Source organism: Triturus cristatus, chromosome 2_2 (assembly GCF_964204655.1).
Source record: "Triturus cristatus chromosome 2_2, aTriCri1.1, whole genome shotgun sequence".
NCBI lineage: Eukaryota > Metazoa > Chordata > Amphibia > Caudata > Salamandridae > Triturus > Triturus cristatus.
The window spans coordinates 47904326-47924660 of NC_140582.1; the positions used below are offsets into that span (position 1 = coordinate 47904326).

The 20335-nt window shown below is 41.5% G+C and overlaps 1 pseudogene; it reads left to right on the top strand.

The window, feature by feature from the left end:
- Positions 1–1752: 1752 nt before the first annotated feature.
- On the top strand, positions 1753–3148 carry LOC146861809 (elongation factor 1-alpha, oocyte form pseudogene; annotated as a pseudogene).
- The last annotated feature ends 17187 nt before the right edge of the window (positions 3149–20335 follow it).

Consider the following 20335-nt stretch of genomic DNA (forward strand, 5'->3'; position numbering starts at 1 on the left):
TAATAACTAAATGCTTATTGGGCAATGTAGAAGATCTTAAAGGAATAATAATAAGTTTAAAATTTGAATGAGCATCAGGCCCAAACGGTATCCCAAATGCTCTATTTAAAACAGGCGTAGATTATTGGGCTCAAAATTTAACTCCAATGTTCAATTATCTTTTATATACAAATCAGATACCGGAGTCCTAGAAAACAACATTATGCAACCTATATTTAAAAACGGCAACCCAGCAACACCCCTCAATTCCAGGCTTTTATCTTTAAGATATGTTGAGGCAAAACTCAATGCATCCTATTTATTGGAACACCTAAAAACATGGATAGCAGAAAAACAATTAATACCAAAACTCCAGACAGGATTTAGAGCAGGAATGGGGACACTAACCAACTTACAACCTAAACTTTGCTAATAGTGAAGGCGAAGCAGAAAAAACCTGTTTGGTTGCATGTTTTATTGATCTTAAATATGCCTTTGACGTGTGCCTAGAGGTCGTCTATGGAATTAACTGGAAGAATGAGGAGTTCTGGAAGATTTACTAAGGGCAACTGTGGAATTCTACATTCAAACATGGGCTCAAGTCAAAATAGGGGACAGAAGCCGTGTAACATCCAAAATTAGGAAAAATAACGGTCTTAAACAAAGATGTGTCTTGGTTCTAAGACTGTTTAAATCTGTCTGACATTTTGGATTTGGATAATAACTATCCACCAATCCATGCGGAGGAGAAATTGGGTTGTCTACAATACATGGGGGATATAGTCCTATTAAGTAAAACACCAATAGGTCTACAACGGAGTATGAATGCTCAAAATATGTACATGGTAAAACAAGGGCTAGTTCTGAATCTAAATGAAACTAAAGTGATTCAGTTGGTAGATTTTAAGCCTAAATATCATGTATGGTGGTTGGAAGGAAAAAAAATTGGAGGAAGTTTGCTCATATAAATATCTAGGTTTCTTTATGGATAAGCCAATGTCCGGCAAATCCCACTTGTTATCCATTCAAGCGAAGGCACAATCATTAGCATATGGATTTAAAATACTAAAACAAAAATTGAATATTCAGCCGCTAACCGACTTACTGAAGGTTATGGAGGCTCGGCTAGTACCTTCATCATTATATGGTACAGAAATTATGCGGGATTGGAAATAGATACATTGAATAGGAGCCAAATAAATGTTAATAGATCCATATTTCAAATTCAATAATCGGTACCCCCTACAAATGCGTTTAGAGTTTGGATTAAAAAATCAGACACATCAGTGTGAAAGTGCTTTTAGAAAATTTTGTTGGAGACTGTGAGCATCAGAAAGAGGTTCTATCAGCAATTTAGGCTGGAAGGAAATAGAGGAACAAATGTATAGTCAAGAATTTTGGGGAAGTCATTTAAATGTATCTATTAAGGGTTTAGGCATACAAGAAGCATGCGGAGCAACATTGGGAAAGGCATCTTTTAATCAAGTGTAAGATCTGCAGCGCAAATAGCATAAAATCTAATAGATAAAAATATTTTTGTGGTAAGGAGCCATACCTTGGACAGTAATTAATTCATATGCCAATATAGGTCCTCAAGGGTATCTGGCAGAACATTTTTCATTAAGATTGAAACATCAATTTATGCTATTCCGGTTTGGTATTATGGAATCTAAAGGGAAAAACAGTCACAAAATCTTTCTTGTAGACTATGTGGATATAAGAACGAAACATTAATTCATTTACTATGTGTCTGTCGACTTTCCTTCCAGCCGGAGTCGTAGCAGAGCAGACACCAGCGCCAAACTCTGCCGAAATGGGAAAGGAAAAGATCCACATTAACATCGTGGTCATCGGCCATGTGGAATCAGGCAAGTCCACCACCACCGGCCACCTCATCTACAAGTGTGGGGGCATCAGCAAGAGAACCATTGAGAAGTTCAAGAAGGAGGCAGCCGAGATGGGCAAGGGATCTTTCAAGTACGCCTGGGTGTTGGACAAGCTCAAGGCAGAGAGGGAACGTGACTGCCAAGTATTACATCACCATCATCAATGCCCCCGGACACAGGGATTTCATCAAGAACATGATCACCGGCACCTCGCAGGCTGACTGCGCAGTGCTGATTGTTGCTGGCGGCGTGGGTGAGTTTGAAGCTGGTATTTCCAAGAACGGACAGACCCACGAGCATGCCTGGCAGGCCTACACCCTGGGGGTGAAGCAGCTGATCATTGGTGTGAACAAGATGGACTCTACCGAACCCCCCTACAGCCAGAAGCGTTTCAAAGAAATCACCAAGGAAGTCAGCACCTACATCAAGAAAATCGGTTACAACCCAGCCACAGTGGCATTTGTGCCAATCTCTGGCTGGCACGGGGATAACATGCTGGAGTCCAGCACGAAGATGGCCTGGTTTAAGGGCTGGAAGGTTGAGCGTACGGAGGGAGCCGCCAGTGGGGTCACCCTGCTCGAAGCTTCGGACACCATCATCCCACCGAGCTGCCCTACTGACAAGCCCCTCCATCTGCCCCTGCAGAAAGTCTACAAGATAGGAGGCATTGAAACAGTCCCAGTGGGCCGTGTGGAAACCAGTATCATTAAGGCTGGCATGGTGGTGACCTTTGCCCCCAGTAACGTAACCACTGAAGTTAAGTCTGTGGAGATGCACCACGAGGTGCTGGTGGAGGCTCTCCCAGGTGACAACGTTGGCTTCAATGTGAAGAACGTGTCTGTGAAAGATATCCGAAGAGGGAATGTTGCTGGAGACAGCAAAAACGATCCCCCAATGGAGGCTGGGAGCTTCACAGCCCAGGTCATTATTCTAAACCACCCCGGCCAGATCGGCCAGGGAAACGCCCCTGTTTTGGATTGCCACACCGCTCACATTGCCTGCAAATTCACTGAGCTGAAGGAGAAAATTGACCGGAGATCTGGCAAGAAGCTTGAAGATGCACCAAAAGCACTCAAGTCTGGAATGCCACCATTGTGGAGATGACTCCAGGCAAACCCATGTGTGTGGAGAGCTTCTCCAACAACCCTCCTCTTGGTCGTTTTACTGTCCGGGACATGAGGCAGACGGTGGCTGTCGGCGTTATCAAGGCGGTTGAGAAGAAGGCTGCCAGTGCTGGCAAATTCAGCAAGTCTGCCACCAAGTCCTCTGGTGTTAAGAAGTAAACCTAGATAGCTACTTATAGATGCCAAGGGCATAAATGCTCAAATCTCCCCTTATAATATGGCCGTACTTTGTGCTGTTGTACATTCTGAAGGCACTTGTTAATAAACTTTGCGTGAAGAAAAAAAAAACTATGTGTCTGTCCAGTTCCCTTTGCACGAAGGAAAATTGTTTTGAAATCATTATTTAGAAATATGGGAATACGTTCATGCCTGCAAGCCGTTAACATCTGGCTAAGCGGCTGTTCAGCTGCCCTTGCTTTTAGGGTCATAACGTTTATAGCCCCTCTATTTAAGGACATTTCAAACATGGGCTTACAGAACTAAGAACTCTGGCTATAATCTGTATAATAATAATAACTTACAGTAGAAATAATTTATTGATGGTTCTTAAAATGTGCTGTTTTTAGAGCTGTTTAATATTAAAATTGTGACCGTGAATGATAATTAAGACAAAGTAAATAGTGTATATAATTAATATTAAGTTTTAGAAAATTAGCATTTGGAATATTTTAGTTGTAAATAATTTATGACATTTATTATGTATTGTTGTAATGGTTTAAATAACAATACAATAAAGATTCTCCCCCCTACTTAGAAGACTAATTGATTTATAATGAAAAATATTGGGCTTTGGTACTTTTCCAAATAGATATTATTTGTGATCTTTTGCTCAAAATCAAGTGAATTTTTTACACATACGAGTGTTTATAAAGATAGCACTTCAGGCAAATTTTCACAAAGGACGGTTCTTGAGAAAGAACATTATCTGTGGTACTGCAGAGAAGGATGAAATTGTTTACCATCAAAATGCACTTTATTACTAGAAGAGTGAAAATGTTTACAATCGTATATGCACTTTATTAATAAAATCTGACGAGGTACAGTACTATACAATATTTTGTGTGGACATTACTTCTTATATATAAGAGTGAATGTGTACTGATAGTAAAAAAAAAATACAGAAAAGAAGTTTAAAGAGATATATGGAATGATGAAATGGAGATAGATACTAATTTGAGGAAGGGTCTTTATCTTTCTAACCTTTTAATTTCTCCCTTTTCTAAGAACTAATTTCATTTTCACGTTTATTTTGTTATATGACCTCTTCCTTATAGTTATACAAATATTTCTGTTGCAGTTAAAAAAAGTGGGTACTTTACTGTAAGTTCAGAAAAAGTATATAAATATAAAAACCAAGGTAAAGAAAAAGAAAAAATGAAAAACGTAGAATAAAGTGCAGTGGACTTCAAATCTGGGGAACCGGGTTTGAGTGTCGGCAATGACGCTCAACATCCTGCGATTCTAGGCAAATCACTTAATCTCCTCGTGCCTAACAAAAACGAATGTGTCCTCATGTAACGCCACTGCTGCTCATGTAAAGCACTCTGATACCTGATTTCAGGTGTAGTTTGCGCTATATAAAACTTTGAGAGAAAAAAAAGAGAAATGTATGATAATCAATACATCAGAATGTTTGTTGTTATAACTGAAAAAGAAGTCAGCCGTCTAGTCATTGTTTTTAATGGAGGTGGAGATAAGGGAATTGTCTCTTTAAAAATACTCTCAGTACATGTAACACTCTATGACCCTGTTGAAGGATATGGCTGAAATGCGTTAGCCTTGTATCCACACCCGATGGTGATGTCTATTTAATAAAAAAAAGGTTTTTGTGGACCCTGGCTGTGTCTTTGCCTCAATGTGAAGAATTAAAAGTTAGAGGCTGAAATGGAGATGAATCCTGATATTTAGTATGCGACTGGAGCGTACAGAGCAGGCACCCATATGTGAGATGGGATTTCATTTCCGGTGACTGGTTGGCTTGAAGCAAAGAAGATTGTAATCCTGCCTCTGCCCGGAAGAGCCCCAAGTGTTCCGGCAACTGTGTCGCAAAGGAATCCAGACGAAGCTAACAGTGAGAGGGTATGGGTAGAAAGGGGAGGAGGTAGTGCAACCATGTACACCTCTGAAGGTTACCGGAACCCTTTCCTAACTCACAGTATTTCCCAATCACACTGCGACATGCATATTATGCATGTGAAGACTGGGGCTATGATCATTTGGGCATAGTTATAGTAGAGCTGAAAGACCGGCGCATTACGAATCGTAAAGATTAAATAGGAATGTGAGTGGGCTATCGACCGAATCCATGCCGGGTTTTTCACATTCCACTATCCAAACAGAAAAATACTGGCACTGAACAGGGACGCAGATGAAGAAAATTGTATGGCTGGACTGCTGTACAAACACGATGAAAATATAAATCAGATACATAGTAAATGTGAGCAAAACTTTAATGAGAAATGGGAGAGTAACTAAAGTAATTATTCTAAATCGCTTTTTACCATCTTGAAGTAATCATTCAAAGGGTTTATTGGCACATTAACCATGGCAGAAAGACGTGCTAAACGAGAACAAAAGGCCAAGGAATTATTTGGAAAAAGCACATATACTGAAGGCGCAGAAAGTACAAAGCCAATTGTTATGACACCCTTAAAGCTGGTCAAAGGATTAGAACAAGCAAGAATAACCAAAATAAATATATGGTGGGAGAGGGCAACATAAACAAAAAAAATTAAATTGCAAAAGGATATAATGAAGATTACAAATGTTTGTGTTACCTACTCTGGGTGATTTAGACTCAGATCTGTCAAAACAATGGCAAAAGAACACCACTGAATGTTCAGAAAAATTCATTGGAACTCTAATCAAACATGCTGAAAGAAAATTAACAAAGGCTGTTGTAAAATTTAAAGAACTTGAAGAGCCTTGGAAAATGTTCAAGAGAAAGAAGAAATAAATAATGAATTAATTAACATGGAGAAGAAACCGGGAAACATTAAAAGGAGGTGGAACAGAAAAAGCAAAGAAATGTAATTGTGACAGAAGAGATTTTGCAGCAGGTAGAATTTACATCTTTGTTTAAAGATTTGACCACTCATATTCTAAACAAACTGCAGACACAAAAATAATTTGAATAACATCAGCTGCTTCCAGTGTAGAAAGTTCCAAGGTAAGCTTGGGGGACAAAGAGCTTACAATCATATGCCCCAGACTGGATTTTTCAGGGGAGATAAGATTGTATCAAATGAACAACAGACAGAGAGGAAGAGGGAGAATGAACAGAATGCAAGAGGACATCCCAAAACAAGAAGGTCAAAAGGGAGTAAAAAAAGGACGAAGAACACGAAACAAAAATGGAGTAATAAATGAAAAAAAAGAGAATAATCGCGTCAATAAACTATCCTCTAAATGCATCAATGAAAACCATATAAGATTATTAAACAAAGGATCGTCATTTTGTCCAAATCGAGATATAAACTTGTAAACGCCAACATTTATCTCAATAAATTCACTGGAAAAATTAAATTTAAAAAATGTTATGCACAAAAGGAACACCAGAAAAAAGCAAAAATGAAGCCCACACTTTCAGATATAACGGCTAAAGAACTAGCTCCACTACATACATTAGTGTGTTTGGGAATGGAAGCGTCAGGGATATATATGCAGGACATTGATAACATGTCAGAATTAGCTCTTTGTGAGCATCTGGAAATATCAACTGATATTGTTCCAGAAAGTGGAGTAAAGTTGAAATCAAAATGATCTCCTCAGCTCCCTGCAGGGAAATAAGATTGATTTATTTCATGAAATTATGATGGAAGGATTGACTAAACTAGTATCCAAAGGAAAGAAAAATAAATCGAATCCCAGAAACGATATAACGAATAAAGAATGAGAAGCTTTGATCAACTTACAACAGGATTTTAGCATAATTATCAAGCCCAGTGATAAAGGAGGAAATATCATGACCCTAAATTGGGAAAAATATATGGCAGAAGCGGGATAGACAAGTGGATAATAAACATCATTATAGAAAACTATCGGAAGATCCAAGTTAAGAGTAAATGTGTACTTTCCAACTTAAGATAAATGAATGGTGTGACAATGGTCTTCTTGAGATGGAAGAGCTTAATTATTTGAAGACGTGTATCCAACCATGCCAACAATTTATTTTTTTCTAAAGATACAAAAAAATATCGTGGATCCCCCAAGAAGACCCATTGTTAGTTCAATAGGATCATTGCTGGAGAATACTTCAAGGTTGATTGATATATTTTTATTTCTCTAAGTAAAACAGCTCCCTTCTCAAAAGTTCAAAGTTCAAAAAGAACTTTATTCGGGTTTCATAAAATCCATAAAAGTACAACAATAAAAACAATTTATTTACACAATAAATCAAAATACAATCCATAAAAATACTACAATAAGAGCAGTTCATTTTCACAGTAAATCAGAGTACAACTCTCATAAGACAATTTTCAGGGATTTTCCATCATTTTACGTACACGTACTATCAATCTCAAGAAAGTGCTAGTGCGAAAAATGTATTAATCTGTATCCAGGTAAAATAACATTGAACAGGACTCCCCCAAGGAAAGGGGTCTTTGTTTTCTAAAATAAGGAGTTAAAAACCAGTTAATATATTTTAGATAAAATTTACAGAAGAATAGGAAGTGCGAATCAGTCTGTGTACTAGTGCCATCGCACGGGCATGGGTTATTTTGTGTTGTATGGTGATAACCCAAAGGGAAGGCCAGCAAAAATTTTACAGACCCTGCCCTTGAGCGAAAAAGCAAGGATCTTTCCCAATTGGACATGGGGAGAGTGAGGTAGGGTGGAAGTGGTTGCCTACACAGATCAGTCCCCATGTATGTGACAACGGTGGGTTTAAGTAATTCAATGCCCATTCTTTCTGAGTTAAAAAGTGCATAAAGTGCTTGTTTGACCACAACCTTATCTTTAGGCTCGATTCTGGTTGGTTCGGAGAAAAGATCGCCTTTATCCACGGCGCGCAATGTCTTTAAAACTTCAGCAAGCCAAGGTATTAGCAAGCCGTGGTCAAATTTTAGGCAGTCTTTTATAATGTTTTGTGTTAGAGTTGCTGAGTTATTCCTCCAGATCCTAATCCAGAGTAGAGCTGGTCTAGTTCTAATAAAGTCACAAACATAGGGGAGGTTTAATTCCCTATGGCAAATAAATTCAGAAGCGGAGAAAGGTGCGCCCAATATTTTCCTACAAAAACGGTTTTCTTCACGCTGAATTCCAGAATTTTTCCCCGATCCCCAGACCTCAGCCCCATATGTGGCTACAGGGATGCACTGTAATCTAAAAACATTTAAAATAGCTCTAGTGGCACCTATTTTCTTTGGGCGTGAAAGACTCAATATAGAATTGGTGGCTTTCGAGAACTTGCCCATGGCGTGGGCAGAATGCCCGCTCCATGAGCCGTTCGCAGCGAAAACCAACCCTAGATATGGAAAAGAGGTTACAGATTCTAGTTTATCTGAACCTACGTTTATAGTATTGAGCTTCCGTTTCCCAGGCCCACATGACATGATAAAAGATTTTTTTAAATTTACACGCAGATCTAAAGCCTCCATGTGTTGAACAAAGGTTTCAACAAGCAAACGGAGGGCATTTGGGGTGCGGCCCATAAGGACCGCATCATCTGCGTATAATAAAACTGGCAATGAATGCCCCTGGATAATTGGGACGTCTCTGGTCACTTGTTTCAAAGCTTTGGCAAGGCCATTAATATAAATGATAAATAGCAGGGGTGCTAAGACGCACCCCTGTCTGACCCCCCTACCTATTTTTATGGCTCCAGATACTTCACCACCTGCCCCAATCCTAACTTGTGCCTTAAGGTCAGTATGAAGGAAAGCCAGGAAATTTACAAGGGCCTCATCCAGACCATAGTTAAGAAGCATAGCCCACAGTCTAGATCTATTAACTAGGACAAAAGCGGATGAAAGGTCCATAAATGCGAGATAAATAGGGGTCGATCGAGCAACGTTATAGTTATCAATTATCAGCTTTAGGTTTAAACATTGCTCCACCGTGCCTACCCCGCTCCTGAATCCCATCTGGCACGAGTCCAATAGATCTATGTCTTCAGTCCACTCTATCATCCTATTATAAATAACTTGCCCAATAATTTTTAAGGTATTATCCAGGAGCGAGATCGGACGGTAGTTAACTGGGTCTGACCTGTCACCCTTTTTAAAAATTGGGACTATGGTGCTGGTAGCCCAAGTTTTAGGCATGGGCACCATTGGTAAACTATTAAAAACATTAAGGAGAATTGGTGCCCATAGGTCCGGGCTGTGCTTAATGACATCTATAGGGAGTCCATCCGGGCCTGGGTCCTTGTTGCCAAGGCTCTCTCTAATGGCTGTGACTACCTCATGGAGGTCAATCTGTAGGCTGCAAGGCTGTTCAGGGGCAGAGATAATTTCTTCCTCGGAAGGGGTGGCATATATTTTTAAGAAATGGGCCTCCCAGATACTGCTGGTTATATTACAGCTAATTGGGGATAGGTGTTTGCCCATATCTCGCATTTTCCTGACGGCTGACCAGAAGGAGCCGCTGCTCTTCAGATTAGCACTTTCGACCAGCGATTCCCACTGTTCCCTCAGTAGTGCAGCCTTTCTTTCAGTGGTTTTTAATTTATAGTATTTCCTAGCCACCTGTACCTCTGATATAAGCCTTGGCTTAGTAGATAGTGCCTTACGAAGTTCCCTGTTTGCCGTTGAACAGGTGGAATCAAACCACCTTGGTTCTTTCCCTTTCTTTGACAGTGGAATTGACAAGAGATTTTTTATTACTAAACACAGTTTGCCAAAGTCTATAATTATTCTGTGACTATTCCCATCTAAAAATAAACAAGAATTAATTAATTCAGGGTGTTCATTTCTCACGCTTTCTAAAATGGCCCCACTATCAATTCCCCTCCATTTTAGTCGCAGGCCATCACCAGAGGGTGTGATGTCTCTTGCGCCATTTAATTTCGCATATGCGGGACTGGAGCCTAGATGCAAAGTAATTGTGAGGGGATTATGATCACCAAATTATGTCTCTATCACTTTGGATTCTATTACACGATCTACTAAGTAAGGGGACATAAAAATAAAGTCAATGATTGAACGACAGTCCCTCCCTCTGAACGTAGGGACACAATCCATGCTAGGTGTTTGACCTGTTTCCATAGCATTACTGAGGATATGCTCACTTAGTATATTTGCTAATTCAAAACCCCTTCGTTCAGCTTGATCTAAATGATTATTGTCCTCAGACCAACATTTCTTTGTGAGTTTCGCGTTAAAATCCCCCCCAATTAAAATCCCTATCTCCTCCTCTGATTCTAAATTAGCTTCGAATTTTTGTAAAGTCTTAGAGAGTGCTATGTAGTTCTTATTGGGTATGGAATGAAAATCATTATTATAAAAATTAATTATATAAATCCTGGACTTTTGTTTCAACTCAAGGACCTGAATATTCGGGTTCTCTTCTGATAAGTCTTTAATGGTACCACCCACCAATGTCCTGATACCTGTAAATAATCCTCCCACTGCACGACCAAAAATAGGCTTTTGTATAGTCACACTAAAACAATGGTAACCCTCTATATGTAAATTCCCAACAGCCCATGTCTCTTGAAACATAATGATATCTTTGCCATCCAATAGCTGGACCCATTGGGGGTCTAGCAATCTGAATGACTAGAAGGACCAGAGAACTTGTTCCAAACACACTGCTTAAGTTGGGTTGGTAAGGTAGTTGTGTCCTCATGTGTGACTGGGGGTAAAACGATGGCATCATGTGCTACCATTGTCTGAGTTAAATTAATTTGTTTACGATGTAAATGTTCCCCAGTGGCATTAAATACATCTTCACATTCTCTTTCTCTTTTCCCCAGTCAATCCTGACATTCTAAGTTGGAAAAAGCATGTTCAAATCGATTGTACGTTGGGATATTATATATTTACCTCAACTCATTCTGAGTCGTGTTACAATTTTGATTGGTCCTCCCATAAGGTCTCTCCCTTGGGATGAACTGGGGGGGAATAGGAAGAGGTAAATGTGACATTGGGTGTGGTGGGGGTGTGGTCCGATGGCCTAATAGGGGACCATTCCTAAGGTTAAGGTTTGAATCCCGGTGGGGGAATCCGTGGTTATTCCTGATGTTATAATTCGGGTCCAGTGGATATACTTGGGGGTTAGTCCCAGGATTGAGATTAAAATCTATTAAGTGCCTATAAAAATATCCGAGGGGGAGCAAAGTAGTATTAAATTCCCAAGGTGAAGGCAATGGGGCTTTTGCAAGTGTAGATTGTACCCATTGTGGGGACCTAAAATGTATAATTATGCAATCCCCCTCAAACTTTTTTCTCAGTGGACCCACCCACCCTACTCTTTGGGAATGAATAATCTCCACTGCTCCTTCCATTGGGAAATTGCAATTTCCAGATAGCCAATGAAGAGTTCTATTTTTAAGAGTTGTGGGATTTTCCTCTTGGTCCTTCCTCAATTTTGGCACATTAACTAGGACCAATACATATGCCCCACACTCTGGGGGTAAGCTAATACGAGCCGGGATCTGTTTTATATTAGTTGCTTCAGTTAGATCCGACTTAGCTCTCGGGGGGTCTTGGTCATCATTATTGGCTTGTCTCGTTGGTGCCCTATTGCTTCTAGCAGTGGTTTGATCCACACCTCCAGGGCTAACTGCCTTAGTTGTTTTGGGATTGAATGCCTGTTTGGGTAGAGGTTCCGCATTTGATAGATCTTTACTTGTGCTCGGTTTAGATGTTGGCAGAGAAGCATTAATATGGGCTTTACTTTTCTTACTAACCTCAATGTTTTGGGGTTTATCTATATTAGTTATCCCCGAATGTGGTGTAATTATTGAATTGTGCCCTGTGCCTAGTTTTAACACATGATCATCTAATGCCCTTAACCTCTTATCTATATTAAGGACTTGTTGGTTAATTGGCCCTAAAAGGGTGGTTATCAAAGTCTCCATCCTACCCCAGAATCCCTCATTCCCCAGCGCTACGTTGGCTTCTATAGTTTGTAAATCCTACTCGCTAGGATGGGCTTCCCCACTGCCATCGTTTTGCTCTACAGGGGCGGGGTCCTCCATAATTGATAACGCCCACCCTTGTCTCTGCATTTATTTGGCGCTAGCTCTGTGTGTTTCTGTTTTCGCTTTGCTTTTTGTCTCTTTGCTTTCTGTCCCCTAGTTTGCATTGGTATGCTGACGCTTTTATCCCTATCCGTGGTCGACACATCAATATCGGAGCATGGTCCTATTCCCTCTGAGTGTGCCTGCTCATTAACTAAGGGTAGGGAAGAATCAACGCTCCTATTCGCGCTTGACCTTAGCATAGTGGGAGTTAGCGAAAGCCTACTAGCCATAGAGCAATGTTTAGGGGATACTGTGTCCACAATTTTGCAGTTCTCATTAGAGTCTGTACCCGGGAGCCCCGCGTAAGATGTTGCAAGCAAGGAGTCCAATGAGTTTTCTTGATGCATAAGTGGGGGCAAGCTCGATGGAAGCGAAAGACGCCTTTCGGTATTCTTGATTGCCGAGGCGACAACACCAATAGTCTTCTGGAGCATTTTATCTATGGCAGTCAAACTCGGCAATGGGGTGGTCGAAGTTGTTGCCGGCATTTTCTGCTTACAATTTGACCTGGCCGCAAGTGGTAATCTTTTCCCCATTTTAAATGTTTGGCCGGGTGTACTATACAGCAATAGATAACTTTCCTACCATAAGATGGGATGTACTCACAGAGGTAGGCCTGTCTTGCCACTGATCTTACGCCTCACATGATCCGCCAAGGGGGGTGGCCCAGCCCAGCCACGTCCAGCCTCGGACGGCCACAGATGGCCCGCCCTTTGCCCCGGCTTAGCCCGGCGCAGCCCACTGAGGAACTTCGATTTTCGATTACGATCGAATCGACCCGCCATTTTGTAACCCGCCGCCATTTTGTGTTGCCATCACTCAGGCACCACGGCGAACGAAGTCTTTTCTGCCTTTCCCGTAGCTTGGTGTCAAAATACGTCCTCGGCCTTGTTTGCGAGGCTGGTGTTTGGACTAGCCGAGTACACTAATCCGTGTCTGGCTCCCCTAATCCCTGTTTCAACTATCTGTAGGCTCACACCATTCTTTCCTGATCATATCTTATCGACTGGCCTTCACTATCTCCCGCTAGCATTCTCTTGTGTCATGCCCGTCCTCCAATACACACAAACGTATCTCACTACCTGCAAGTCAGTTGTAATCTATTAACATATTAAGTTCGGGGGTGGGATGACAAACACAGTTGGAGGAGCGGACTCTTCGAGACATCTGATCTTTTTGTTTTCGAACTTTCCTTACTGGTTCCGCTTTGTTTTCCACTTACCCTATTGGCTCTTTTCTTCTTTGCTTGGGGCGTGTGTTCCGTTAATAATTTGTATTGTATAGTATTTAACCTGCTGCGCCACAGAGTAAAGTGGCAGTCTCCTGAGAACCTACTTTGTGTACTTCTAGGATAACTGTACTAGCTGCAGCTAAATAAATCCAATCTTCTAATGCCGACAGAGTGTCCCGTGTCTCTGTGTATCGAAGCAGGTGAACCCAGGAGACGGAGGGCGTACCCTGCGCCGCCAGGCCCAAAAGTTTCTGGTTCTTCACCGCGCGCGATCCCGCGACGCGGGGGCTGGCGTGCTCTTTTATGCACCTCCGGGCGCGGAAATAGCGTCGGCGGCTATCCTGCCGCTAGGGAGCCTGGGTATTGTAGTCCCCGCCTCCACTCCGCGACCGCAATGAGTGAAGCTGCGGCGGCGGGAAGCGGGAACAGGCTGAGGATTCAGCGGCACGGGAAGAGGTGAGTTTGTCCTCTGCAGCGATCTCCCCCACAAAGTTTTCCTGGTCTCCGCTCTGCCAGGGCTGGCGTGCTCTTTTATGCGCCTCCGGGAGCGGAAATAGCGTCGGCGGCTATCCTGCCGCTAGGGAGCCTTGGTATTGTAGTCCCCGCCTCCAATCCACGACCGCAATGAGTGAAGCTGTGGCGGCGGGAGGCGGGAACAGGCTGAGGATTCAGAGGCACGGGAAGAGGTGAGTTTGTCCTCTGCAGCGATCTCCCCCACAAAGTGTTTCTGGTCCCCGCTCTGCCGGGGCTGGCGTGCTCTTTTATGCGCCTCCGGGCGCGGAAATAGCGTCGGCGGCTATCCTGCCGCTAGGGAGCCTGGGTATTGTAGTCCCCGCCTCCACTCCGCGACTGCAATGAGTGAAGCTGCGGCGGCGGGAGACGGGAACAGGCTGAGGATTCAGCGGCACGGGAAGAGGTGAGTTTGTCCTCTGCAGCGATCTCCCCTACAAAGTGTTCCTGGTCCCCGCTCTGCCGGGGCTGGCGTGCTCTTTTATGCGCCTCCGGGCGCGGAAATAGCATTGGCGGCTATCCTGCCGCTAGGGAGCCTGGGTATTGTAGTCCCCGCCTCCACTCCGCGACTGCAATGAGTGAAGCTGCGGCGGCGTAGGCGGGAACAGGCTGAGGATTCAGCGGCATGGGAAGAGGTGAATTTGTCCTCTGCAGCGATCTCCCCCACAAAGTTTTCCTGGTCCTCCCTTCTCATTTAAGTGAGTTTTTAAATAGACTCAATGATTTACCATGGAATTTAAACTACTACATGCCAACAGTAGATGTAGCATCCCAAAATACTTCCATTCAACACATAGATGGCATAGACGCATGCAAATATTTGCAACAGACTCGCTCCATTTGTCTGCTAGATCAAGTTTATAGAAATGATCAATTTCTGCCTCAATCCTAATGTTTTTTTTTATTTAACAACACATCTGGGAGTTCCATGAAGGGAAACTAATCTATTTACATTGAAAAATATTGGTTTTTGGGACTTTTCCAAATAGATATTATTTGAAATCTTTCGCTCAATTTCAAATGCATTTTTGCACATAGGAATGTTTATAAAAATTATCACTTCAGGCAAATTTGCACAAAGGATGGTTCTTCAGAAAGAATATTATCTGTGAATCTGTAGAGAAGAATGAAATTGTTTACAATCAAAATGCACTTTAATAATAGAATTTGATCAGACATAGCACTATATGTTACTATTTAATGATTTTGCACAGAAGTGCGAAAATGTTTATAATCGAATTGCACTTTATTAATAAAATCCGACGAGGTATAGTACTATGCAATATTTTGATTGTACATTATTTTTATCTCGTCAAAGATTTGTCCCCTTTTAGAAGCGCATTCAAAAACATTCGAATCCGGCAAGTTTCCAGCAGGATCCTTTAGTTAGATGAAACCGGCAATTGAATCAGAAAATATTTACATGCCCTACGCGTTTCGGAGCATCATGCTTCTTGATCACAGGCTGTGCATGACTCCTGGCAGAAAAGAGAGAACACCGGTCTCTTTAATTAAATATTTTTATCGCCCTCTGGTGAGCCTTATTTCATACATTGGAACAGGGATGGTATCCTGGGACTTGTAGTGCTCTCATTCAATGTTTTAACCCTCCGGTGGGTTCTGCCGAGAAACAATTCAGTACACTTTTAAAAAGCCCATAGTGAGTCTCCAGATTAAAGCACCAGTTTAAAATGTCATCATTCCTGTTGTTCTGCAGAACGATTAACAGAAAGTCTGAATCGGCAGTCCACTTATCTTTTGAATGGCGGTGCAGCCTCCCCAACCAGGACAGGCCAGAATACCTCGTCAAAGATGTGTCTCCTTTTAGAAGCGCACTGTTCCAATGCATGAAATAAGGCCCACCAGAGGGCGATACAAGTATTTAATTAAAGAGACTGGTGTTCTCGCGTATCTGCCGAGAGTCATGTACGGCCCGTGGTCAAGAAGCATGACGCTCCGAAATGCGTAGGGCATGGAAATGTTTTCGGATTCAATTGCGGTTTCATCTAATTAAAGGATCCTGCTGTAAACTTGCCGGATTCGACTGTTTTTCTAAAAGGGGACAAATCTTTGACGACATTACTTTTTATATATAAGAGTGACCGTACATGGGGAATAGGAAAGAAAAACAGAAAATACATTTTAAAGAGATATATGAAATGATGAAATAGTGATAGACACTGATTTGAGTTAGGGGCCAGATGTACAACAATATTTTGCATGCACAAACAGGTTTGCGAACCCGTTTGCGCATGCAAAATCACTGTTGGCCATGTACAATTCCTAAATGGCGAGTCGCAATTTATTTACGACTTGCTATTTAGGAATTGCAAGTCGAAATTAGGAAGGGTGTTCCCTGCCTAATTGAGTCTGCAACGCTATGTGTGAATGTTTCGAGACCGCAATTGCGGTCTCAAAACGCTAGTAAATTACCACCCTCTTCAAGAGGGTGGTAATGCAGTCGCAATTTGGAAGAGGGTCTTGTAATTGTCTTTAAAATATTTTTAAAGGCAAGCAGTGGTCCCAGGGACCACTGCTTGCCCTTAAGAAATGAACCAAAAACATTTAATTTAATTTTTTTTTAAATGCATCCCGTTTTCCTTTAAGGAAGATGGGCTGCATTTAAATAAAACAGAAAGCTGCTTTATTAAAAAGCAATCCCAGACATGGTGGTCTGCTGAGCCCAGCAGGACACCATCCCTGGGAGGGCTGGAATTCCCAATGGGCTCGCAAATTGCGAGAGGCTCATTAATATTAATGAGCCTCACATTTGTGACCCCATTAGGAAACGCAAATCAGTGTGATAACACTGTTGCACATTTCATTTTGCGCCTCGCAATTTGTAACTCACTATGAGTCGCAAATTGCGAGGTACTAAATGAAAGGACCGTACATCAGGCCCAGGATCTTGCCTTTTAATCCTCTCCTTTTCTAAGCACTAATTTCATTTTCACTTTTATTTTGTTAGAGGACCTCTTCCTTATGGTTACATCACTTTTTCTGTTTCAGTTAAAAGGGGGTACTTTACTGTAAATTCAGAAAAAGTATATAAAAAGTAAAAAATAAGGAAAGAAAAAATGAATAATGGTGAATAAAATAATGTACGCAAATGTATATCTGATTGTGAAATGTATGATAATCAATATGTCAGAATGTTTGTTGTTATGTTGTTATACCTGAAAAGGAAAGCAGCAGTCTAGTCATTGTTTTTAATTGTGGTGGAGATAATGGAATTGTCCCTTTAAAGCCATTCTCTGCACATGTAAAACTCTATGACCCTGATGAAACTCGTTAGTCTTGTGTCCACACCCGATGGGGATGTTTATTAATTAAAAGGAAGGATTTTGTGAACCCTGGCTGTGCTAGTGTGTCCTTGCCTCAATGTGAAGAATTAAAAGGTAGAGGCTGAAATGGAGACAAATCCTGATATATATACATCCAATAAAAATCAAAGGTTACAGGGTAGGTATAGTTAGTGTCAGATTTTACTCATACAAAACCAGAGAAATTCAGCTGTTGTAGGTAGCGAAGTTAACTATAACTCGCACCCCTGCAATGCACTGTTTATCACCTCACAAATTACATCACTCATGACATGGTCAGTAACATCACTGGTGCCATCAGTGTTGACATTTCAAATTTCTTGGGAACTACTGCACAAATTTACACCATTTAATAAACAGAGAGCTTTCTGGACCAAGAGCTACCTTTCTGTCGAATTTGGTGTAATTCTGTTCAGCAGTTCGGGCTATGTCCACATCAAAATTTCCTATAGAAATTAAGAAGGAGAAAAAGCATTTTGGGCCTCTCCCCTTTTTCTTGCCCCTCTTGATGGATCACCCTAATATTTTTAAGACAGCAGCTGACATGACTAACCCATTCGTTTTTTAAATTTCATGAAGATTCATCAAACGGCGCCAAAGTTATTGTCAAATCAAAAAACGCTCTTCCCATGGAAACTAGGTCCTAACTAATTATAATTACCTACTGGTTTGGATGGAGGGTAAGGGTATAGGGTGTTAAGAGTACTTTTAGGGTTTATGGTGGGCAGGGGAATTGGTTGGTAAGAGTATTTTTAGGGTCTAGGGGTGGGTAAGGATATTCTGTGGGAAGGGTATTTTGAGGGTTTGAAGTTGGTAAGGGTATAAGGTTGGCAACTGAATTTTTAGGATTTAGGGTGGGTAGGGGTATTTGGGTGGCAGGGACATTTTTAGTGTTAAAGTTGGGTGAGGTTTTTTGGGTGGCTGCGGTCTTTTTAGGCCTAAGGGTGGGTACGTGTATTTGGGTAGCAAGAATATTTTTAGGGTTTATGGTGGGTGGGGGTATTTTTGGTGGCAAGGGTATTTTTCAACAGTGTGTTTAGGACTTTAGTGATCATCTTCAGCGGGTGAAGTTCTCCTCATGCTCCTTTCTCGCACATGCAAGGATGCTGCTCTTTATTTCCTAGGTTAGAGAAGAGCATATAATAGGCCTATCTGCTATTACCTTCAAATAGACAACTTACAGATATTTTATTTTCAATTTCTGTTAATGAGAATTAGTTGTGTCTGAGGCCCGTTCAACTTGGAAGAGCTTGCATGAGGTCTTTATATTGTGCTCAGTTTTTTTGTGCCCTGGTACATTTTTTTGTCACTCCAAATATCGGAGGCTGTTGTTTACCAAACTTAATTTATTATGTTCGGTTCATGATAAATTTAGTTACAAGCTTGTCCGGATTACATTCAAATCAATAATTTACAGTCAGGTTTTTTACTTTCAATTCAGGTTAAACCTATTTGAAATTAGTTATTGTCCGAGGCGTTAAACTTTACATAACTGGTCACTTCAATACAATTCACGTGGTTAACTGTATATTTATCTTTACTGGGTTTTGAAATAATAATTTTATTGTTTAAATAATTAAATCTTACATTGTCATGATCATGACAAATTAGAATATATTAAAAGTTAAAATAAGTACATAAAATTGGATTAAAACATCGGATATAGAAGCACTATAAATAAATTAATTCATACATTTCTATGAAGTGCAAGTCTATGATTAAAAGCAGCCAATAATACATAGAGAAACAGAGATGAAATGTTTTCCTTCCAAGCTGACTTCACGTCGACTTTTTAAAACAATGTTACACACTTATCCTTTTAACTTTTCTACTGGATACCAGATGCATCACAGGTCTGTTCCTAAGTGTGCCATTTCCCCGTTGATTTCATAAATAACAGACAGTAAGTACTATAGTATCTTAATTTGGAGAGGTATTTATCTCTTCAAGACACATAACGAAGAAACTGCAGTGCAACTAAAGAGATAGCACAGTGGTTGACAACATAAATAATCATGTGCGTTAAACTTGCATCCCTAAATACCCTTAGCGTATCAGTGGGAACTTCATGTCCCAATATTCATGTGAGAAAAATGCACACAAGGCATTTTTGCCCTAAACTAACTGGTTCCGCATTTGACAATAGATCTAAGTAGTAACATGTATCACCATCAGGTGGGCCTTGACCAAAATAGCCTCAAATTCACTAGATTTATGAGACTCCAAGTCCTGGGAGGATCCACAGCAACATCACAATAAACAAAAAGTATGAATTTGCAGAATAGGGGATCACATTCATTGGAGACTCTGCACACAACAAATTCATAACAATTTGAGGGAGTCAAAAAGGGATTATTGATATAATACTCCGAAAGAACACTATGAAAGAACCACCCTAGTGTATCAGCAAAAGGTACCCATGGGTAAATAAGCTTGAAAAGAACGCCCATAAGCTTTTTATTCACTTTCTCACCACAGGCGTCGGGAAGGAAGCAGTCTACGCGGACCACACACAAGCAATAAATTAAGTTCCAGGCAGGTCGCTCTCCACGCCGCACAGCTCCACCTAGCTGCGCCCATGATCCCGCCCTCCCTGCTACCGCAGGTTCGAGCCTTCTGTGTTGCCTCCCCGCTTCTCTGCGGCCGTTTTTCTCTGCCTTTTGCTCTCTTGACTGTAGCTTTATTCTGTTCTTGTCTACTTTAGTATTTAGTGTTTAGTATTATAGTGTTTAAAAGCAGTTTTTCTCTTTTGCCTGTAGCTTGCCTCTCTTCACTTTTGGCCTCTGCCATTTGCCTTCTGCCTCACTTTTCCTGCCGTTGCATCCTCTGTGGCCTGCCCCCCTCGCTCACCCATTGGTCCCGCAACCGCCTCCCAGCTGCTCCTCCCTCCCACCTCCCCTTCTTAATGGCAGCCGCATGCCTAAGGTAAGCCCGTTTGTGCCCATCCACGCCTGGACCACGCCCAGCGCCAGAATCCCTGGCCCCCGCGAGCACCACAACACCCGATGCAGCTACGACGCCAACCTCCTCCACGCACTCAATGCCAGCCGTTCATCTACCTGCTTCCAGGCTACCCCAAAGCGCACCCACGG